This window comes from Balaenoptera physalus, assembly GCF_965194825.1.
Source record: "Balaenoptera physalus genome assembly, chromosome: 9".
In the NCBI taxonomy this organism is placed as follows: Eukaryota; Metazoa; Chordata; class Mammalia; order Artiodactyla; family Balaenopteridae; genus Balaenoptera; species Balaenoptera physalus.
Window position 1 is genome coordinate 8,334,809 of NC_138888.1, and position 23,910 is coordinate 8,358,718.

At 47.1% G+C, this 23,910-nt stretch overlaps 1 long non-coding RNA gene and 1 pseudogene across 2 annotated transcripts in view; both read left to right on the forward strand.

The window, feature by feature from the left end:
• LOC309667378 (coiled-coil domain-containing protein 86 pseudogene) overlaps positions 1-15,729 on the forward strand; it is a 307,112-nt pseudogene extending 291,383 nt beyond the window's left edge. The window contains exon 2 of the transcript XR_014268480.1: positions 12,026-15,729. The product of XR_014268480.1 is annotated as a coiled-coil domain-containing protein 86 pseudogene (transcript). The remainder of the gene's footprint in view (positions 1-12,025) is intronic.
• The window catches only part of LOC309667320, a 220,272-nt gene that overhangs the window by 100,004 nt on the left and 96,358 nt on the right, over positions 1-23,910 (forward strand). The window lies entirely within an intron of this gene.

The following is a 23,910-nucleotide window of genomic DNA, read 5'->3' on the forward strand; positions in this document are numbered from 1 at the left end:
GACAGTTTCTGTGCATCAGGAATTCAGTTAGGGCACAGCAAGGTGGCCTGTCTCTGCTCTGTGCCTCCTGGGGTCTCAGATGGAAAACTCAAAGGTTGGGGGTTGAAATCATCCGAAGGCTCATGAATCTCATATCTGGTCATTGATGCTGGCTGTTAGCTGGGGGCCCAGCTGGGGCTGTGGGCCAGGACACCCCCATGTGACTCTCACCCCCATGTGGCCTGGATGACCAGCTGCTAAGTGTGACCACCTCAAGACAGAGAGAGAGCCAGGCAGAGCTGTATGCCTTTACGCCTGGCCTTGGCAGGCTTGTGGCACCCTTCCCACTGTGTTCTACCGGCCAAGGCGGTCACCAAGGTCTGCCCTGGTTCGAGGGGAGGGAACATGGACCTCCCGCCCCACCCCGCTTTGCAGATGTGTCGATCGTACTGCCTGAGTGTGTGGGATGGGATGTGTATTGGTTCAGCCACCTTTGAGGAATTCAATCTGCTGTGGGGACCTCCATGTACACTGGCTCTCCAGTGGAAGTGGGGGGGTTCATTATCAACATTAAATAGCACAGGCACCTCCTGAATAAATCCTACTGGAACTCTGCGAGACCTACAGGGACTCCAGGCCTCCTGTGGGAAACAGAGGTCAGAAAGCCCAACAGTTCAGTGAAAGCCCTAGAAGACCTGGCCAACTGGAAACAGCTGATTGCCCGACTCTTTCCCCAGTTACGCTTCTGGATAAATGTCTGGAGAGCACAGGGCTCAGCTAGTGAAGAGCCAGCTGAAGCAACACTGTAAAAACAGTGCCCTACACTGGACTGTGCTTGATGTTTTTGTAAGTCCTATCCCATCCGATTCACCAGAGAGCAAGCCGGTTGAGGTGTGGATGGTCTTTCACAGAGATTCCGTGGTTAAACAAGAAAAACACTTCTCTGTCCAAGGATTTTACTTTCTAGTTGGAGGAGACGAACAACAAACAAAACAGAATAAACAAAGTGACAAATGAGTGAGAAAATGCTAGCGAGGGATGGACATTTTGGTAACACTGGCCCAGCGTGATGCGGGGGATGCACACAGCATCACACCTAGCACAAGCCTCTAAGAATTGTCACAGCATCCGTGGGTTCCCACCTCTTAATTCTCTTCCCTCCCTTCCTTAGCCCAGTGTTCTAGACATTATGAAAAGGAAACCGATGAAAAGACGAGTAAGAGCTTCTGGCTGTTGAAAATATTTTCACAGTATTTTTGAGTTTCTCAGGTAACGCTGCCTATGAATGTTGTTGTCTTCATCTGGAAGAAGGTAAACTGCAACTCCTTGGGAACCTTGTTGAAAGTCTAGGCGTGAGGCTCCGCCCTCCCCTGGGCTACCTTCTTCTTTCTTTTCACCTTGACTGATGAGGTGACCTCTCAGGGGGTCTCACCTCTTCATCTCCCACCAAAACCCCCAACCACATTATCTATAAAAGACAGCAAGGAAAACACTAGATGCTCACAGTTTACTATGCTTATCATTCTTTTTAGGTGGTGGGATTGCGATTTCTAATTTTCGATAAATTTTATTCATTCCAACTTTCTTCTTAGTGTTTTCTGCACTCTCCAAGTTTTCTTCAATGAGTGGGCATTACTTTGTACTCAAGAAAAGAATACACATTTTTTTAAAAAGCAAATATTGTTATTCCTCAGCTTAAAACCCTTCATTGGCCCTTCATTGACTCTCCATTGCCTGAAGCAGAAAATCCATAACCTCTGGATTGGTCCCTTCCCCTCCAGGACCTGGCCCCTCCTGATCTACCTTCTCACTTTGTCCCTCCTCAAGCTCATTCCCACCCACACCCCACTCCCTGCCCCAACACCACACCTGCCCAGACATCCTGGGACCTGCCAGGGCCCTGCCACCCCCTCGCCCTCTGGTGGAATCTCCACTTCCTCCCTGCCAGCCCCCCTGCACCCCTCCTGGCACACTCTATGCTCTCTTAGGAGGCATTTCAAGCTCACCTCTGCTGACTCTCCCTCTCCCTCTGAGCCTCCTCTCTCACCCAATCTTTTTCTTTCCTTTTTTTTAAAAATTTAAGTATAGTTGATTTGTAATGTTGTGTTAGTTTCAGGTGTACGGCAAAATGATTCAGTTCTCTCTGTGTGTGTGTGTGTGTGTATATATATATATATATATATATATATATATATAAATATATATATATATTTATGTATATATATATTCTTTTCCAGATGCTCTTCCATTATAGGTTATGACAGGATATTGAGTATAGTTCCCTGTGCTATACAGTAGGTTCTTGTTGGTTATCTATTTTATATATAGTAGTGTGTATCTGTTAATCCCAAACTCCTAATTTATGCCCCCCTTTCCCCTTTGGTAACCATAAATTTGTTTTCTATGTCTGTGAGTCTGTTTCTGTTTTGCAAATAAGTTCATTTTATCATTTTTTTTAGATTCATCATATAAGTGATATCATATGATAGTTGGTGTGAGGTGATACCTCATTGTGGTTCTGATTTGCATTTCTCTAATAATTAGCAATGTTGAGTATCTTTTCATGTGCCTGTTGGCCATCTGTATGTCTTCTTTGGAAAAATGTCTATTTAGCTCTTCTGCCTGTTTTTTAATTGGGTTGTTTGGTTTTTTTTATATTGAGCTGCATGAGCTGTTTTGTATATTTTGGAAATTAATCCCTTGTTAGTTGCATCGTTTGCAAATATTTTCTTCCATTCTGCAGCCACATGTAAAAGAATTAAATCAGAACATTCTCTAACACCATGTACCACAAAAAAAAAAAAAAAGTAACAAAAAAACCCTCAAAATGGATTAAAGCTGTTTTGTTTCTAATCCATTTTTTCCATACGTTTTGACTCCTTTGGAAAAGTCTTGTCACTTGACTAGACACTATAAAACTCTTAGAGGAAAACATAGGCAGAACACTCTTTGACATAAATTGCAGCAATATTTTTTTGGGTCCATCTCCTAGAGTAATGGAAATAAAAGCAAAATCAAACAAATGGGACCTAATTAAACTTAAAAGCTTTTGCACAGCAAAGGAAATGGCCCAGCCTCTTTCTATAGCAATCTGCATGGCGTCATGCAGCCTTTCAGGGCTGTTTCCTCACTAGACTGGAAGCACCCTGATGGCAGGCTCAGTGACTTTATTACTTACGTAGTTTTTTCTCTCTTTTTGACTTTGTGGAGTTCTTTGTGCCTAGCGCAGTGTCAAACACACAGCAAGTGACCCATACAATTACTCACTGAATGTCTGCCTGAGTTTCAAGATGCCTACACAGCAATTATAGATCACTAGAGTCTTTTTTCTTTTTCCAGTAAAGGCCACTTGGGAATAAAACCACCAAGAGTCCTACATGCAAAGGAACATCCTAAACACAAATGGCCCTCTTGTGCTGTTGGCTGAGCAAGGTTACCCCACTCTACCCGTGCTGCCCTGTGCTCTTGCAGGGGCCCCTTCCCTGGCTCAACAGCCCAGAGAGCTGGGACTTCTAGACTGTTCTTTTCACATGTTTCCCCAGAAAGTTCCCTGAGGACTCTCTGACTGGTATACCATAGGTGCTTGTTTAATGCTCATGGCAGGATGAATTTCAAACTTAGGTGCTCCATGTGCCAGGAAGTGTCCCGTCAATATCAACAGAGGCATTAAAGCTGGATGCGCGAGGCGCCCCTCGGAGAGTTGTGCGGTTTGCTTCCCGCACTGGGGCATGCGATCGGTGGGGTGAGGGGGGCTTCCACCCCATGCCAGCTCCTCCAGGCCCCCGGCCAGCCGCGGGGCTGCCCGCGTGGATCCGGGGCGTTCCGCTTCACGCCAGCAGAAAGTAAGCAAAGTAAGCCAAGCGTTTGAGAAGCGCCTGCCTTTCTTCCTTCCCACGTTAAACTCCAGATTCTCGGTTACTTTTGAGTTCTCCTTCTCTGTCGTTTCTCCAGAGCTTTGCCAGTCCTGAGACTGAAGCGTCGCAGAGCGTCACCCTTTAAGAATGTGAACTGATTCTGTCCCAACACGGCTTTGCTTAATAACATACTCTGCAAATTCAGGGAGCTCATTTGGGTAAAACACAGTTTTTCCTTTTCATGTGTTTGCTGCTTTCTCCAAACAGACTCTCGGAAAGACTGCAACCTCAGCAATTCAACAATTTGGAACTGAAAATTCTAGAGTCTGGAATTTCGTGTCTCTTCTGATTGAAAAAATAAAAAATTTCTTTGAAGTGTATGAATTTGTGCTTGGCAGTGCTTTCAGCTGGCATCGTTTCATTCTCACAGGCCAAGCTAAAGTGGGAAATATTATTCCTCAACCCTTCCCCACCAAGATTCTCTGCCTTCTAGACCTTCCACACAACTGGGACAAGAGTCCTCCCTAAAACGGAGTGTGGGTCCCCTTCCAGCACGCCGACCACAGAGAAGAATCCCCCGACCGCCTCCTCTTCATCTTCCTAACTACCCTCTCACCATCCAAAGTGACACACGCTGCGGAACACAGCTCCTTCTGAAGTATCGGAGGATGGATGATGGGGCAGCGTCTATCAGTCAAGTCTCCTCTGTCCTGGGCAGTGCAAGCGTGGGGCAGGAGGTGTGTGACATTTCAGAGGAGGGGGCAGTTCCACCCAACCGGGAGACGCGTGTGCCTTGCTCCGCCCATGGACTCTGCCTTCCTGTCATGGTGGTGATGACAATGGCCAGTTGACATGTTATCTCTGCATTGAACTGGGTGCACAAACACCACTAGACTCCTTTACTGCATCCCAGAACAGCAGAAGAAAGTACCACTTGGAGTTTGGGAGAAGTAAGGGTCCACCAAGTATGTTAAAGGGCTGCTTTATCCTAATGAAAACAAACGACAGCACCTGCTACCCAAGAAAATAACGCGGCTGGGTCTCCAAAGCATCCTCATCACCCCGTACTCTGGGGATCGTTCGAGAGTGCCTGGTGGGGACTAAACTACTGCATTATTTTGAAGCTGAAAAGACAGAAACTTTAGGAGCCAAAAAGGTTGTTTGCTTTTTGAGGTAGAGATCAGAATATCTCTATTAGAGACATTTGGTCACAGAAAGACTGCCTACCCATTGCCCAGAGGAATCCCTGAATGCAGCAACGTAACCCAAACAAAGATGCTCCAGGCTGAGATGCTGTGTTCAACAATATCATCTGAGCACATCACTGGCACCGTTGCCCCCATAGCTGGGCTGTCTTATGCCCGAGCATTATTGTTCTTAGGGGTGTGTGTGCCCAAGCACTTGTTCCCAAGAACTTGGGAGCTAAAGGCAAAGGCAGTGGGAACATCTGGCTGATCTTCTCTTCCTCTGACCCTGGAGGGAAAAGTACGGGAAGGATGGGAACGGCGTGGCTCACACCCTGGGCTGGAGGTTTATGTCTTCTGCGTGGTGTTTTCTAAGACTGAATAAGTAGCGCTGCAGGAATGGGTGGTGGATGATTCTGGACTTTCTTGCTCTGGAGTGTTTGATGGACCGTGAATGTCCTGTTGAGACCATGGAGCCGGACCACACACTTTAGGTGGGAAGGGACTTTGCACTGGAAGGGAATGGGTGTGCCCAACCCGGTCATCAGAGGAAAGGTGAATCCTGGGGTCAGACATCTGGGGAAAGAAGGCTGTGAGCGAGGGAGAGTTGCGGCAGTTCTGGGGGTGGGTGGGATCCAGGGCCTGCCGCGTGGCTGTGGGCTGGGATCCAGGTGGGGGCTGTCTGGTAGGGCACCCCTGGGGTCACGCTGGGGCCTGTGTCTGGACCCTGAGAGCACACCCTCCAGGAGCAGCTGTGGGCCACTCTCTGAGCTGTGCTTTTCTAATCCCAAGGGCTCTTGGTAAAGTGTCACCGTGGACAGACTCCTGTCTCACTCTTGCTGTGGGGAGCATGAGCATTAGTGTGGTCTCCCTGGGGCCACCAGCAACCAAGGCAGCAGTGGGAGCCAGGGAAGAAGCCAGGGGGCCTTAGCAACTCATTCTGGTAGTGGGATGTAGAAGGCAGCTTCAAAAATGGCCCACGATGACCCTGGCACTTACACTCTTATGCAATCCATCCCCTTGACTGACTTGCTTCTAACCGAGAGAAGAGAACAAAGGTGACGGCGAGTCTCCTCTCTGATCAGGTTATATAAGGTTGTGATTCTGTCTTGCTAGCAGACCCTATTGCATTCTTGACTTGCCCTCAAGAAGCCATGTTGGAGAGGCCCATGTGGCAGGAACTGAGGTGGCCTCTGGCCAACAGTCAGCAGGGCACTGAACCCTGCCAGCAACCACTTGACCTTGAGTATGAATCTTTCCCCAGTGGAGCCTTCAGATGAGACCCCAGCCCTGGCTGACAATTTGATTGCAGCCTGTGGGAGACCCTGAGGTAGAGGACCCAATTAAACCATGCTTAGATTCCTGACTCACAGAACCTGTGACATAATAAATGTGTGTTTTTTAAACTGCTAGTTTGTGATTATTTGTTATCCAAGAACAGATAAACCAGTATAGGTAGTGCCCAAAAAATATCTGGGAAGATGTAACTGGGAGATGCTACTACTGGCAGTTGGGGCGCCAGGGAATAACTACAGTGAAAATATGCTACTAAAAGGAAGACAAATTTATTTTATAGTCACAGGCTGATGAGGTTAGAAGAGACTGGTTATTGGAGAAGTTGCCTGTGAAGTATTTATCTGCTAAAACTACGCTTCTCACCCTTTGCTCAGAACCCACCTCTACCCTCATTGTCATCCCATTACCTGGACCCTGCCTCCCTGCCTTCCTTGTTGGGTCAGTGACTCCGCTGGACCATGGGCCTGTCTTTGATTTTAGTTTATCCAAATGCAGTTGACTTCCACTGGCCCTTTACATTGCATCTGGTGATCAAGGGCTGCTCCCCATCCCCTGCAACCACCCCGTGCTCAGTTCTGGGTTTGGGGACATCATATCCCAAGTGGAACCAGAACCTCAGAGCCCTCATATGTCTACAAGGGCGATTAGACATGGTATGCAACTGTTCAAGAAAGGCTTATAGCAATTAATGTATAATCAGTTCAAAATGAGTTAGTAACAGGAGCAAAGAACAAGATTTGAGGGAATATCATACAACTTCTAAATCTGAAGTCTTTGGAGGACAGCCATGCCTCACACAGGATCACTGTTTCAAAAGGAATTCAGGGTAGAACATGGGACAAAATCCAGGCCAACCCATGCTGGCAACGTCTCTTTGGCCTGTGGTCCTTTTACCAGATGTGATCTTTTGGTATCTGTTCATTACTGGTGGCAATTCCAGATGAGACCCATCACCATGAGAGTCTGGAGAAAGCTCAGGGGAAGTTTGTCATCCAGGAAGTTGCTACCTCCTGTCACTCCATACGTCTCAGCTTTACTCTGTCTCACGAAGACCGAGACCTAATTTCTCAATACGTTTCACTTGGTTGGAATCCAGTTGAAGTGGAGAATTTGGATATTTCAAAGTTTGAAGTTGGAATTATCTCATCTTAATTCTTTATCAGCCTTTTTAGCTTAACTTCTCAGATATGGTACCTGATGGACACTCCCTTCGAAGTTGCCTTCTTGATGTTGCAAGTTCTGACATAGCTACAAGTTTTGATGAAACACCGAAACACCTTTCGGCAATAAACAAAATGCTGTGTTTAGGAAATTACCCACATTTTTTTTTGTTGTCAAAATATTTTTTCTACTTAATTTGCTTTATATCAAAGTGTTTGGATTAAGTTTATTTTAAATATAAACTGTTTGGAAGGTTTTCTTTACTACACCAGTCATTTGTACCTCCTCATTCTGAAAAACCATAAAAATACATCACTACCTGGAAATGAAGAACGATGAAAGGATGCACATGTGTGACCACGTTCTCAGGCTTGGCCATTACACAGAGGTTCCTAGACAAAGCTTAAATCAGACAATGAGGCCTGCAGCACGCATAATCTCCTGAAAGTTTTTGCATATCGTGTTTTTGGTCTTGGGAAGCTGGTTGGTTTCTAGACAAGGAGGGAAGTGAGCTGGGTGAACCTAGGGGTTAACAAAACTGGGTCCTACAGGGTGCTGGTGATGTCATAGCTCCAGACTTAGTGTTGGGCCAGATAACTCCCAACCCTTCTATCCTGATAAAGTTAGTTGCCAATGTCCTCATCCCACCGTTGGAAAGGGTGAGTCAGCGAAATTCTGTGGCGTAGGGTCTAGAGTGTGGGTGTGCTCATCTGGGGCAACAGGAAAGTTCAGACACAGGGAAAAAGCAAAACTGGACTGCGTGTGCTCAACTTCCTTTCCTTGGCAGTGGGTCTCCAGGGATCTGGCCTTGGCCTGGGTTCTGGGAGCTAGCCAAGCATGGAGGAGGGACGTGGCTGCCGACCCAGAGCCCAGAATCAACGTTCAAAATCAAACAGGCAGAGAAAGAAGAATAGGAAGGGCCTGGGAACAAAGGTTGCAGCATGAGCAAGGCCAAGGGCACAGAGAAGGAGCAGAGGGCAGAGACTGGGAGATTCTGTGAGGTGCAGGGACCTCTGTGGGGCCCTATGGTCTTGTTTCTGGGTGGAGAGGGAGCAGGAAGGCAGACTAAGCACAGCAAAACCAGGGTTCCCAAGCCAGGAATGGAGTCTGAAGAGTTGCCAAGACGGAAGAGAGGCCAGAAGCTGATGTCAGAGCCACAGTCTAGAGTTAGCAAGACAAGACCAAGTTCAAATGAGGACCAGTAGCAAGTGAGATGGGCTGGGGAGAGGGAAAGCTTTGGTCTTGACAGGAAGCCCGTTTCCGTTTCTGTCTGCATGAGCAAATCAAACAGTACATGATGTATGGGTGGGTCAAGTATGTATTGACAGGGCCTGGGCTGGAAGGGATACTTTGTGCTTAACATGGTTGCTCCTTGCACAACCAGCGATGGAATAGAGCATCAATGGCTCAGGACAACTTCATCCTCATGGTGGGTAGAAGAGACACAAATCGTAAGGCCCTGAGACCCTGAGTCTATTGCTTCCCATTCATTCATGGGGAACAGCATCTACCTATGGGAATGAGCCATCTTTGAGGGCTACAAGGCAGAGGCTGGATTTCATTATCTGGCCTGGAGCTCCAGGGGCCAGGCTGAGGTCTTGCAAGGGGCGGGGGAGGCAGGTTCTGAATTAGGACATTCAGTGGACATGTTCTGGAAGCCTGTTTAGTGCTTGTCATCCAGGCTGAACCCTGGGGATGCTCTTGCTGCTGGAAGAAAACCTGCTGAGGAGGGAGGTTGCAGACCTATAGGCTAGAGGATTCATTTTTCTTTGCTGAATTTTAGCCACTTTCAAATTTTCCTGCTTCAGTTATTTTGTCATTAGGATTTTTTTTTTTTTTTTTTACCTTATTTTTTCCCCCTCCGCCAGTAGGAAAATGTGTGTCTCACATTTCTCTTGAATGTCATCTCCACTTTCACCCAAGGGCAGGGGCGGATCTGGTTTCGTGGGGCCTGAAGCTTACACAATTTGGGAGTTGTCCTCTTTAAGAAAAAGAATATAAAAATTTTAACATGAAATTAGGTACATAGTGAAAATATTAATTTGGAATGAGAAGATAAGCCACAGTATGTTACAAATTTTAAAAAGCTGTCAAATAAAAAGCTGTCTAGACCTAGAAAAATATCATACTATTTTTATTAATTAGCTGCCTGACTGTAATACCCTTTTCCTACTTTTTTGGCTGCATATTCTTTTTTTTTTTTTTTGGAGGTCATTCATTCCGTAGACATTTATTGAATGCTTACTGTGTGCCAGGCCTTGCTCTAGGCTCTGAGGACACATCCATGAACAAAACAGCTTCTCTGTATCGTTCCAATTTTAGTATATGTGCTGCTGAAGGGAGCGCTTGACACTTGGCTGCATACCCTGATCACCTCTTCATATAGCAACAATTTTATACTATTTTTTGTAGAGAAAATGAAAAGCTACTTCAATCTTCTTTTGAGCTTGGTTGTTTTACCATCTGATAGTTTAGAAAAATTTCCTTTAGCTTCTCAACTCATTTTTGATGATGGCGTGTAAAGTTTTTGGATGATTATCAAACTTGGGAAAATCTCTCTCAATCTTCCTTTCCCTAGGGGCTGTTATGGACACACTCAACTTTTTGGATTCCTGCTGCAAGTTCATGCCCTCTGAACACAAGAGTTCTTTTTTTTTTTCTCCTTACTTTTATTTTTTTAACATCTTTATTGGAGTATAATTGCTTTACAATGTTGTGTTACTTGCTGCTGTATAACAAAGTGAATCAGTTATGTGTATACATATATCCCCATATCCCCTCCCTCTTGAGCCTCCCTCCCTCCCACCCCTCTAGGTGGTCACAAAGCACCGAGCTGATCTCCCTGTGCTATGCAGCTGCTTCCCACTAGCTATCTGTTTTACATTTGGTAGTGTATATATGTCAGTGCTACTCTCTCACTTCATCCCAGCTTACCCTTCCCCCTCCCCGTGTCCTCAAGTCCATTCTCTACGTCTGTGTCTTTATCCCTGAACACAGGAGCTCTGATCAATTCTATTCTGCACTGTTCCCAACAAAGAAGAACAAAGCTGCACAACGTATTTATAATTCCACACACTGCATTATGCAGTATAATCCTGGTAAGAGAGAATTTTAATTCTGAGTAGGCATCAAGGAGAACTAAATCCTCTGCTTCCAATTCTCATTCCTGATGCTGGAGGAACTTCTGTGGGGTAACTTCTGATTCTATACATTTGAACCTTGTTTCTCCTCCACTGCTCATGAGCATCCAGGGTCAGGCACTGGAGCTCACATTCATGTTGCAATAATTCCTGAGTCTTTGTACATCTGTGTCTGACCAGGGGGACTCAGCAGGGGGGAGGCAGGAGAATTCCTGGAAGCTGCTCCTACATCAGCTGGAAATGATGTAATTGTGCGTGGAAACGGCTGTGAGATATATCTATATACGTGTGTGTGTGAGAGAGAGAAATGATACACATGTATGTATCTCACTAAGCTCAACTCAACTTCTCTTTAGACAGATCACCCACAGGCCCGCTGACTTTCCAGTTCCACCTGATATGGGGGGAGATATGACAAAGGGGGAAGCTGAAGGGCAGAGAGACAACGGTCTTGGCCATGAGCAGCCAAAATATCCTACTTGTGTGCACTTTACCAAAAACACGTGATCTTGTGACCGTGTTGCTCAGGTCCATGCAAGGTTTTGGAAGGAACTTAGTAAATGCAGAGCCCAAGATCAATGTGCTGGTAACTGGAAAGACAAATCTTTTCTCAAACGTACTCAGGAGTCCCGTTTTCAAGTTCCTAGATTACCTTTTCATTCCTAGAGAGAGCCGTTTTTAATTCTTTCTCTTTTTTTGCCCATTTTCTTATTTTTCTCCAGGTTTTCCTGGTAGGTACTTTGGCTGGCTTCCCACATGGTGATGTAAAGTACTTAGGATTTTTGATTGATGTTTATTGTTGTTACTTGAAAACTGCAAAGTTTTCAAATTCAAAAGTTGATTGTGTTAGTGCAGTACCGAAACGCAGGCAGCAAGCCGCCAGGTTGCTCAGGAGGCCATGCAGATTGGAGTGTTCTGCACCTCCTGCACCGTTCAGGCCACGCGGCCGGTGTCTCTGCTTGGGTATCAGCTCCTCCTCTCACGGACTCAGGACAGTGAGGGAAGTGACTGTGCCGTGGGGCTCAGAAAAGTAAGGTTAACACTTAAGTGGTTACATTGTAAATCACTAGATTGAAAAAAAAAACCGTCTGAAGAATTTAAACCTCCAGGAGTTCTGAAATGTTGTAGTGTATATGTTACTATTAAAATAGGATGTTGGCAAGCGTATGGCTGTGTAAGTCCACCTGTTCTCACCGGGATCCGATGACTCAGGGTGCAGGGGGTGCATGGCCTCCTGAGCAACCTGGGTTCACCGCCAGCCACGCACAGCCTGGGGGCACCTGGCCGCTCACAGACCAGGACACGAAGTCACTTCCTCCACAGATGCACCTGCACCCCGGCCCTGAGGAGCGTGGAAGCTGCCCCAGGTCCTGTGGCTCCAGGTAAAACTCATTTAAAAATTAAGTTCCAGTATTTCAGTTTCAACTTTTCAAAAAACATGTTAAAAACTATTCAGCTTTATTAATTAACATATATTAAGTTCACACATAGTCTAAATAAATCCTTTCACAATGCACCATATGGTCCTAGCTCAAATACAGATTGCAAGAATTCAGAGGCATTCTTGATATTCTGATATAAATGATCTGAGAATATTGATTCTTACGGTTTACAAAATAGAGGTTAATTATTTAGTAAACATGGATGTATAATAATTTTATGACCTTTTAGGGAAGGGTTACCTATACTTTTCTATACCTAAGGAGGCAAAAGATCTGTACTCCAAAAACTATAAGACCCTGATGAAAGAAACTGCAGATGACACAAAGAGATGGAAAGAGATACCGTGTTCTTGGATTGGAAGAATCAATATTGTTAAAATGACCGTACTTTGCAAGACAATCTACAGATACAATGCAATCCCTATCAAATTTCCAATGGCGTTTTCCACAGAGCTAGAACAAAAAATTTTTAAATGTGTATGGAAACACAAAACAATCTTGAGAAAGAAGAATGGAGCTGGAGGAATCACACACTCTCTGACTTTTTAAAATATTTTCAACACTAACACAAAAAGAACCTTCAGGAACTCCTTTTGTTCCAAGAAATGGATGTTCTGCAGTGTTTGTTCAAATGAGAAGGGTCTTGGGAGGTAAGGTAGCTGGTTCCCCATTTCCCTTCAGGGCAGGACCACAACTCAGACCCCGGAAAAAATATTTCCCATTGAAGAACCTCCAAGCAAGAAGATTCCAGAATGCATTCATTCATTTAGTCATTTAACAATCATCTACTTAGCATATTTGGTGCTACAGATGCGATGCTGGGGATGGCAAGATATGGGAACCGGCCTGGGAAGCCCTCCCAACTGACGTGGGGCAAAGCAGCTAGACGCACAGTCCTTGGGAAGATGGAAAGAGTGAAGAGCATCGCACATACTGGCGGTCTGTGGGCCAGGTCTGGCTCCTGACATATTTTGTTTGGCTTGAACGGTGTTGTGCTAGATTAGTTTTTAAAATTATGGAATAGTTGCCAACCTTTAAAAGTTTGGAAAATTCATGCACACTCATGAACAACTCATTCCCCACACACATTTACAACCAGATGTCCAACGTCTTTTTATAAACTCGGGAGACCTAGAGACAACTGGCCCCACATTTCTGCCTCACTAGGGGCACGTACTTTGGTTCTCTATGGTTCCCCCCCCACTGCCCGTGGACACCCCAGAAGGGCCACCTGTGTTACCAGCCAGACCACTGGCTGGAAGCAGCCACAAATGCAAGCAATATATGTAAGGTACATTTTCTAACAGCTACATTTTTCTAAAAAAGGAAAAAGAAGCAGGTAAAAGTAATTTTAGTAATATATTTTGTTTAACCCAATATGTCAAAAATGTGATGCCGGGCTTCCCTGGTGGCGCAGTGGTTGAGGGTCTGCCTGCTAATGCGGGGACGCGGGTTCGAGCCCTGGTCTGGGAGGATCCCACGTGCTGCGGAGCGGCTGGGCCTGTGAGCCACGGCTGCTGAGCCTGCGTGTCTGGAGCCTGTGCTCCACGGCGGGAGAGGCCGCGATGGTGAGAGGCCTGCGCACTGCGACGAGGAGTGGCCCCCGCTCGCCGCAACTAGGGAAAGCCCTAGCACAGAAACGAAGACCCAACATAGCAATCAATCAATCAATCAACCAATAAATCTTTAAAAAAAAAAATGTGATGCCACCAATATAAAGATTATTGAGATACGTTCCTTATTCACACTAAATCTTCAAAATTCAATGTAATTCTTACAGCGCATCCCATTCAGACTCTCCCCATTTCAGTGCCACAGGTGGGTGCAGACAGGACAGCGGAGGGTTACAGCGTGGTACAAGGTGCAGGGCTGGATGGCGGAAGACTGGGCTGGAGAGAGAGGTTGACCCCAGATCATGAGTGGCCTTAAAGGGGATGCTTTTTGTACTTCCTTTTATCAACAATTAGAAGCCACTGGAATTCTGTTTGGGGCCTTCAGTTCAATGCTTTGAAAATCCTTTATGGTGTCTAACGTTTCTCCTCTCACATTTTAAATCCATTTACTCATGGACTTCTGAATGCATATGGAGAACAGCAGAGCAGGAGCTTCTAGAGGGTTCCAAACTCTATCCTGTAGAGTGCTGGGGATTCCAAGTCGGGACCTCAGAGGGATGGGGGATGGCAGCTGGACCTGGGCCCCATCTGGGCACCAACAGGAGGACCTTCCTCAGTTTTACATGCTGTGGGTATGTGCAAGATTTTATTTATAGAAAGAGATCTACTGTTTTGTTTTGTTTTTTTTTTTACTGCCTGAAAAACCCTTTATGATATTATCTTCCAGAATACATATAATAAAATAGTCTCTTTCATGTTAGCTGTTTAAGCACTGGGTGTGTTTCCCATTCTCTTCATATGTCTTTTATGGATTCTTCATTCGCTTTAAATCCCTTTATATGGGTTAGTCTGATAAAACTGGGTACCAGAAATACTCACATTATGCCAAAAGAGGCCTTTAAAAAATATAGTCGCATATAATGCCTTAAAATCCTAAAGGGGTTATTTAGTTACCATGCATCTTCAAAAATCTCATGTTAATTAGTAATTATGGATCTGATTGTATAATTATAAGATTTTAAAAGTAACTGTTAGATTTAGAAACTCTGGCCGGGCCATGGATATGCCGCGGAGGCGCAGCCGGCGGCTGGAAGGCCTAAAGCCTGAGTCCCCCGAGAACCCTACCTCAGTTCTGCGGGCCAGACGGGCCCTTGTGGAGCTCGAGTGGAACCCAGAAGAAAAGAGGGAGCCCGGGTCTCCTCGGAGGGTGCGGCCACCCGGACTGGGGTCTCCCAGACATCAGCCGGAGACAAGCCCAAGATCACCCAGTCTACGGGAGGGGGCAGGCTTGGGGTCCCCCCGAAAGCGGCCAGAGCCGGGCCCAGGGTCCCCCCAGCGTCAGCGAGACCCAGGCCTGGAGTCGCCCCAAAGACAGCCGGAATCGAGTCCTGAATCCCTCCGGCTTCAGCCAAAGCCAAGTAGGGAGTCGCCCAAGTTTTCCCAGGACCAAGAAGAGGCGGACTCGGAGTTGCCCAAGACTAAGGAGGAGCCGCGCTCGGGGTCCCCCCGACATCAGCTGCAGCCGGGCCCGGGGTCACCAGAGCCCTACCCGGGTCCCGAGCCCTCTCAGGCACTACAGGGTTGACACCCCAGAGCCCGGCTCCCCAGGGGATCGGCGTGAGCCCAGCAAGCCCCCGCCGGCCGGGCAGCCGGAGAGAGACGGCCTCGGGCCAGAGAAGCGAGAAGGGTCTTCAGCCCAGGCCCCAGCGTCCAAGAAACCGAAGAAGGAGGAGGAGGTCCCTAAAGTCCCGAAGGGGAAGCCCAGGCCCGGGCGGGGGTGGAAGGACCGCTCAAAGAAGAGCGTCTCCCAGATGGTCCAGGACAAGGCCCTGCGCACATCCTGGCCGCGGAAGATGCAGGACCGGCAGGAGACAGAGCTGGCCGAGGACTTCGCCCGGCACCGGGAGGAGGAGAAGGAGCGGCGCCGGCAGGGGAAGCAGCAGCGCCGGCAGGAGAAGCAGCAGCGCCGCGCCGAGAACCCGAAACGCCGCCCGGAGAACGAGCGGAAGGGGGAGATCGTCCAGGCGCCCCGAAACCCCGCCAAGCGCCCCGAAACCTAGCCAGGCGCCCCGAAACCCCGCCAAGCGCCCCGAAACCTAGCCAGGCGCCCCGAAACCCCGCCAAGCGCCCCGAAACCCCGCCAAGCGCAAGCGGGCGAAGCAGCAGCAGCTGCGCTCCGCCGAGAAGCGGGCCGCTGGCGCAGCTGCAGCAGCTCCGAGCTCAGCATGGCCGAGGCCTTCTGTGGCCAACCGCCGTGCCACACACGGCAGCCCTCGGGCCACTGGCCACACGCCTCTGCTGACCCAGGACTCCGGCTCCGTGGCTCCAAAACAGGGGCTCCACCCGAGAGGGGGCTCTGAGCCTCCCAGAGGGCTCACAGGCAGGTCTCTGTGGCGCAGAGACCCAGAGGTAGCCTGGGCCCTGGCAGAGACTGGAGGAGGGAGGAGGGTCAGCTCGCTCCTCCCCCCTCTCCCCTCTCCCCTCCCCTCCCCCCTCCTCGCCCCTCCCCCCTCCTCTCGCCTCCCCCTCCTCTCCCCTCCCCCCTCCTCTCCAAGTGCCTTCAAAACACGAAGGGTAATTTCTGGTTCCTCAGGGAGCTGGTGACTGGCGGGTGACGCCCCAAAATATGTATCTTCTGTCTCGGAGTCCTGGGTCTAACCCAGGCCAGGAGGCCGGAAGTCAGGAATCCACCTCCCCACACACACACCTCCCCAAAGGCTATTTTGGGTCCCTCTGCATCCCCCTGACCCTGTCACCCAGGAGACTGAATCCAGCTCCGCCCCACTTTTCAACACTTAAGGTTAAAATGGGGAGGTTGCAGGGGGCAGGGTCTATCTAGCTCCCCCTTTCCTGTACCAGGCTCTGCAGAAGCCCCAGGGATCTGATTCACTCATGCCATCCAGTCTACAGCAGAAGTATTTATTGAACGCCTGCTGTATACAGGCACAATTCTAGGTACCTGGGAATACAGACAAAAGTCCCTGCCCTCAAGGATCTTTCATTCTGATGGAGAAAACATAATAAACAAATCAAACGTAAAAAAAAAAAAAAGTAACTGTTAAACTTCATTTTTATTAAATAAATCAGTAACAGATGATCAGAAACAGATTTTCTACAAAGAGGAAATGGAGTATGAAGAATTGGCTTCTAAACCTTCCAACAAAACTGACCAAGCTCACTCACTCCCTTCCCCAAACCCATTTGTAAGTTGATCTCTTAGCAAAAGAAAGAAAAAAGACCTCCCAGTTTTGTGACTTATATGGAATAAAGAACACGTCTCTGCCTCTAGACTGTGGCCATCTCTAACTTTCCTGTGATCTGTGCTTCCTCTCTGTGTGGTGAGAGGGTGAACTCACACGGGAAAGCTCTTCTGGATTGCTGGGGACGGACTGCTTGGGAGAGTTTATCTGCCTCCGTTGCTGAGTTGTCTGGTCTCCCTTCTTCCTCTTCTCCTCACAGGCTTTCTTTTTATTTTCATGGATAACTGATCATATCTTACCTGCCAATCAACTGCCACATTTCATGATGGTTCCAGACGCTCCTCCAGGGCACCAGGCTGTTTGTTTTGGGGAATTCCCTCAATCTGATGAATCTGATGTGTCCAGGCAAAGCCTGTGACGGAAACCCACCCAAACCCAGAAGTGTTGGCAAAGGAATTCCCCAGGGTGTGTTCAGTTGAAGGGCTTCTCTAAACAGAGGCTTCTCCTCTGTATCCCTCACTGTCTTCTGAAAAGGCACAAAGGGAAGCCACATGTGACTGTAATTTACAGTGGCTAACGGACAAGGGCTGGGCCGGGGAAGGCATGCTGAGGGACTCCGAGGGGGACAGGTGTTTAGACATTCAGCCATTCATTCCACTAAATGCATTAAGGGCCTCTTTAATCCAGGGAGGGATGGGTGCACAAGGCACTGACCAGAAACCGAATCCAAGGCTGGAGAATTGAGTCTAGAGAGAAATATGGGGAGGACACGAGATGGTGCTCCCATGCGTGTCACACCCACAAGCAAGTCCCGGCTAGATTGCTTTGATTCCACCCCTTCGCTCTTGCACAAGAAAGTGTGTCCTAGCTAGATTGCATTGATTCCACCCGTTCGCTCTTGCACAAGAAAGTGTGTCCTAGCTAGATTGCACTGATTCCACCCCTTCGCTCTTGCACAAGAAAGTGTAGAAGAATGCAAAGGAGAGTGCGGCTCTTGTAGGCATACATCTGAATCAGTTCTAATTTACATAAAAAAGTAAATCATTTGCAAATTTTAGTACTTGAATATCAACCTATCACGTTCCTTAGAAATGATCCCAACAAGCTATGTGTTTCGGCAACAAGTTCAAGGGTAAAGCAGACGCCAAACATCCCAGCAGGAAAAGATGGCACATTAAATGGGGATAGTTAAGGAAATTTTAATACTGTGATTATTTGCAAAAAATATGGGTAAGCTAAAATCATCATGGAACAGTGAAGCACAGTGGGGCCAGATACCGCAAGGAGACTTTATCCCCCTAAACCTGAAGGGAGAAGGGTAAAAGGCTCACCAGATTCCTGAGGGAGAAAGAGGGTCACCTGGTGGAAGCTGCAGCCTTTGGGGAAGCCACTGACATCTGTGGCTCAGCTCCCATCTTCTGAGCTCCTGCTTATAAATGCGGCTGGAAGCAGAGGGCAAGGGAAGATGCTGAAGCAGCTCATAGATCCCAGCCCCCCTGGGCACAGAGCAATTTGGATAGTAGTTCAGAGGATTAAAGGGAAAATGTCCAGCACAGGAACCAATTCCAAGAGGAATTGGGTGGGTGGGGGGGCGCGGAAATGGGGGTGTTCGTCAAAGGGTACACACTTCCAGTTATGATATGAATAAGTTCTGGGGATGCACTGTCCAACGTGGTGACTCTAGTTAACAATACTGTATACTCGAAAATTGCTAAGAGAGTAAAACGTAAATGTTACCACCACCACCATTAAAAAATGATAATTACGCGAGGTGATGGATATGTTAGCTAACCTTATTGTGGTAATCATTTCATAATATATATATACACATGTATATCTGTAGGTATCAAATGATCACATTGTACATCTTACACAATATTATATGTCAATCATATCTTGACAAAGGTGGGGAAAAAAAGAGTGGTGTGGAGCTATAGGTCTACTTATCAGGTTTAGAGGCATTTAAGGAAGTTGGGATTGAGAGGCTTATTTGTATAGCTGAAATAGGGGTAATACAGTTGACCCTTGAACGACATGGGTTTGAACTGTGCAGGTCCACTTATAATGGCTTTTTTTCAATAAATGCATACCACAGTACTATATGATTCACAGTTGGTTGAATCTGAGGATGTGGAACCTCAGATATGGAGGGCCAACTGTAAAGTTATACTTGATTTTCGACTGTGTAGAGATTCGATGCCCCTAACCCCCTCATTGTTCAAGGGCCAACTGTATTCAAGGTCCGAGACTTCATGGGACCCAGAGGTATGTTTAGAAGGCTGAGGAACCCAAATGCTAGCAGGTAGGGATCTCACTGAGCCGTGGAGGGTTGACTTATCACAGCCAGTAGGAGCATGAATAGGTCTCTCTGTAGGCTGAACTATAATCTATGCATTTCGGCTCAGGGCAAGGTGAAAGTCTGTTGATATAACTCTGACAGCCATGTAGACTATAACAAATGGGGTAGGCCAAGCAACAAAGGCAAGTAATGTTATGCCTGAACTTGAAAAGCATATTCTGGGTATATAAACATACAAAATACATATGTTTGTAGAAATGGAAAAAATTACAATAACTTGTCCATTTTTCCTGGGGATTTAGGAAAATAAATTGGGTCATTTTTCAGGTCCATTGTTTCTGGTAAAGTAACATATATGTACACAGATAAATATACAACTATTTGCAACAGTCTGAGGTTTGCCACAATAACTTAACTCTGTAAAACTTACAGTGGTTCTGCCTCAAAGGCATCATATTTACCATGGGGTGCTGTCTTTACTGAAATGCATTTGGGTGTGTGTGTATTCTTCACTAGAAGAACCGCCACAAATTCAGCAATGGCTTGGGTGTGTCAGTTCTGCCAGAATCCAAGGACTTGGACCAATGAAGCTCTCTTCCAGGGCAATAAGACCCTTCACACATATGATATTCTTAATAGAATTCTGTGGCTATCATCTTTGGAGATCACATTTAAGATAGTTATGATTTTTAGCCGTATTTCCTTAAGGAAAATGTAAAAGTCATCCATAAAATTCACCATAGAACACTTCCACCAAAATATTTTTTTGGAAAATGAGAAATGGCTTTAATAATGGAGAAACTAGTAAGCTATAAAATGAATTCATAATATGGATTTCACCAAGTCTGAACTCCTTTGTTGGGCTGCTGAAATTGACCATGCTACATAAAATCAACAAGTTGTAATATGATAATGAAGACAACTGAGGCATTCGGGGAATCCATCGGCATCTTTTGTGTTTATATAGAACATCAACAGCCATGACAGAGTATTATCTTACGATATAGTGCATTGAATAGTGTTCTCCCGAAAGGTATACTGAAGTCCTAATCCCCAGTACCTGGGAATGTGACTTTATCTGGAAAGAGTATCTGCAAATATAATCATGTTAAGATGAGGTCGTTGTGGGTTAAGGTAGATCCTAAATCCAATGACTGGTGTCTTAATAAGAAAAAGAGAGAGAGATTTAGATACAGAGAGAACACACTCAGAAGGAAGAAGTCCACGTGAAGACAGAGGCAGAGACTGGAGTAAGGCAGCTCCAAGTAACGCCAAGCATTGCTGGCAACACCAGATGCAAGAGAGGCAAGGAAGCTTCCTCCCCTAGAGCCTCTGGAGAGCTTGACCCTGCTGACACCTTCATTTCAGACTTCTGGTCTCCAGGACTACAAGAGAATAAATTTCTGTTCTTTCAAGCCACGTGGTTTGCGGGAATTGTGTTGAGTCAGCTCTAGGAAACTGATACAAATATAAACAAAAGTTTGAACAAATTACCGTTTTCTGTTAGTAACAGGAAGTCACCAGGGCACTTCCCTCTCTGGCACTCCCCAGCCCCAGCCCATGACTGAGTCCTTTCAGTTTCACCCCCTTGGTCTCTTGGCTGGTCCATGTCTCTTTCCTCCCAATCACCCCAGTCTGGACCCAGGCTCTGGCACCAACACTGCAGGGTCCTCTCTCCAAACCTCCCTGCTGCCCTGCATCCCCAGGCTCCAATCCTTTCTCCTGCAGCCAAGGTGACGCTGGCATGGAAATCCATTACACCCCACCCCACGCTCCCACCCTGCCCACTCGCTTTTGTATAGCTTTAACCATTTTGTGCTTTTCACTTCTCATAGAATAAACCCCCAAACCCTTGCTGTGGCATCTGGTGCCCCATGTGGTCTCGTCCCTTCTGGCCTCTCCGGTTCCAGCTCATCCCTCTCTTCTCCTTGCTCCCTGCTCTCCAGATGAGATGCTCCAGCCGTGTTTCTGCTCCCGGAATTCTCCGAGCTCCATCCTCTCCCAGGGTCTTTGTTTACGCTGTTCCTTATGCCTGGAGCAGTCACACCTCCCCTGTGGGCTTTACTCCATGTCCTGCCTATGGAGTTGACCAATCTTGCATCCTTTGAGCGCTCACAGCTTCCTGAACTGTGTAATGTTTCTCCCTTTTCAAAAGGAAAAAAACCCCCACGAAAGACGTGCATTTAAGTAATCTTGATCCTTTGCACCATCCCTTCTTCTCACTCTTGTTCCATCAAACTTGAAAGAGTTTGTATATGATTGACACAAAAAAATGAATTTAGTTATACAATCCCAGGCTTGTGGGATTACTAAGTGATGAGTGCATTTACTGCAAAAAAACATTTTCTCATTAAAACAGGAAAGAGACCATAAAAAAGATCATATCTTGTCTCTAAATCTCTTTGTAAACACCAAGTGTCAAAGGGGCAGCTCTTTACAGCTGTCTGGTCTGCCTCTACCTGGGGAGCTTTTCAGCTACTTTGCTGATAAGAAAGTTGGCTCTGATTAAAAGGGAATTCATGAGACCCAGTCAACAAAAGAAAATTTATAGGAAACTGCTTTAGCTCAGGAACAAGAATCAAGTTTCTGAAAGACACACTGCTCCCCAGTTAAATAAACCGTCCTCCCTGGGCAGTGCCTGGCGGGGCTCTGTCCTCTCTCTGGTCTGTCTCCAAAGCTGGGCCGGCTTTGCCTCCTCCACCCCCAAAACTGCCCTTCTGGGCAGCTCCTGGAGTGCAATCCTGTCTAGAAGAGTGAGCCCCAAGACACCCCCTCCCCATCCCCTCTTCATCCCCACACTCAGGACAGTTTACAAGTCTTTGCGGGTGACCAAACCCACTTCAAACGTCGTGCCGGTGTGTCGGGTGTTGCCATTTCTTTGCGGCAGCTGGAGGTGCTACGCGGAGAGCAGCGCTGGGGCTCTAGCTCTGGGAGAGGATATAGCTGCTGGGGCCCCGCTCCTCCCAGGCCTCCAGGGCGGCTACTTCTGTCCCCAGATGTGCGCTCGGTTGTCCACTTCCGTCCGAGGAGAGGGGGCTTCCTGGGAAGGGGCTTGCTGAGGGGTCTATGGGGGGGGACAAAGGATGCTAACGACGTCCCCTGGTATGCTACAAAATAGAGTGTCTAACAAACAATGTGACACACACAGCTACAAACCCCCTAACCATCCCAAATGGTATTGCTTTGCTGGCAAACTGCCAAGAACAGATTTGTATTTTATTTGTTGGTTTACTTGTATTTTATTGGTTGCCTTATATATTACATTTATTTGGCTGGTGCAAATGTATATCCATATGCTCTCTGAGGTTACGTAAAAGATGCAGGCCTAAATGAGAGTTTATTGCAAGGACCCTAAGGGGACAAGGAGTCACATGGGATGTCCAAGCTGGGGAGTGAAAGGAGCTTCACAGAAAACCAGAACCGCAGCTCAGGACGGTTGAGAAACAGGTCAAGCGTCTTGTGTGTGCACCTGGCCTCAGCCCCAGCAAGGAAGATGGTCTGAATGAGCTGTCTGGCCACCACCCAGCTTCAGTCAAGGCCACCTCGTGTCTTGCTTGAATCCTCATTGGACAAAGCCTGACTTTGGCTTGTGACGAGACCACCAAGAGCAAATGCGCTGCTTGGCAGGCTTTCCCCAGAAGGGAAGTGCGGCCCGGCAGCCGCAGGCATTCAATGGACGCTTCCATTCTAGTGCTTTACATTCTTCCAGATACCTTAATTCTCACAGCAAACATAAAAACCAAATATCATTATGGCAGTTTTAAATATGAAAGAGCAGCAGCAGGGTATCAGGTCAGTTGTGGGGTATCGGGAATTGGAACCAGGCTAGGATTTACCCCAAAACAGAGCTCCGGGGGGGGCAGCTCTGCAGGCCGGCCAGTGGAGTCCTTGTTATTCACACACAAGTAACTCACTCTTTTTTTTTTTTTTTTAAATATCTTTATTGGAGTATAATTGCTTTACAATGGTGTGTTAGTTTCTGCTGTATAACAAAGTGAATCAGCTACACCTATACATCTATCCCCATATCCAGTCCCTCTTGTGTCTCCCTCCCACCCTTCCTATCCCACCCCTCTAGGTGGTCACAAAGCTCCGAGCTGATCTCCCTGTGCTCTGCGGCTGCTTCCCACTAGCTATCTATTTTATATATAAGTCCATGCCTCACTCTTATAAATCCCCACAGAATCGACCGATTCATTTTTGTGTAGCAGGAACTAATTTTCGCAGTCGCAAACTAGAGTGGGTAAAATTTAATTTAGTTTTTCATAATTAGAATAATTAGATAAATTTCTGGCTCTGAGCCCCATTCAGTTAAAAACTAAACGTATCCAGACATGATTTTCTTCTAGGCGTGTCTGGGAAACACTGTCAAATGTAGAGATTTCTTCGCAGTTGTGGGTTTCACGGCCGGTCTTAGCTTCATTGTTCCTGCCCCTTCCCTTCCTGGGTTACGTGCACGTGAGCCCAGCAGGTGGGGTATGGGGACGTCCCCATGTCATTCTTCATCTGCTTCTGGACGCAAGTGCAGGTGAAGCTTTCCCTGTCTGGTCCTTGTCATCAAGATGGGCTATGCCAGGTGTGAGGCCTTCCCGCGCTGACTGGACGAGCTGTCAGCACAGATCCTACAACAGCTCTGAGGGGTCCCTCACGCTGCTGATTTGCATCTCTTCGTTCAGGTCAGTGACCAGCGCGCTTGCTCACTTGTTCTCTCTCTCTGTCTCCCTCTTCCTCCCTCCTCCCTC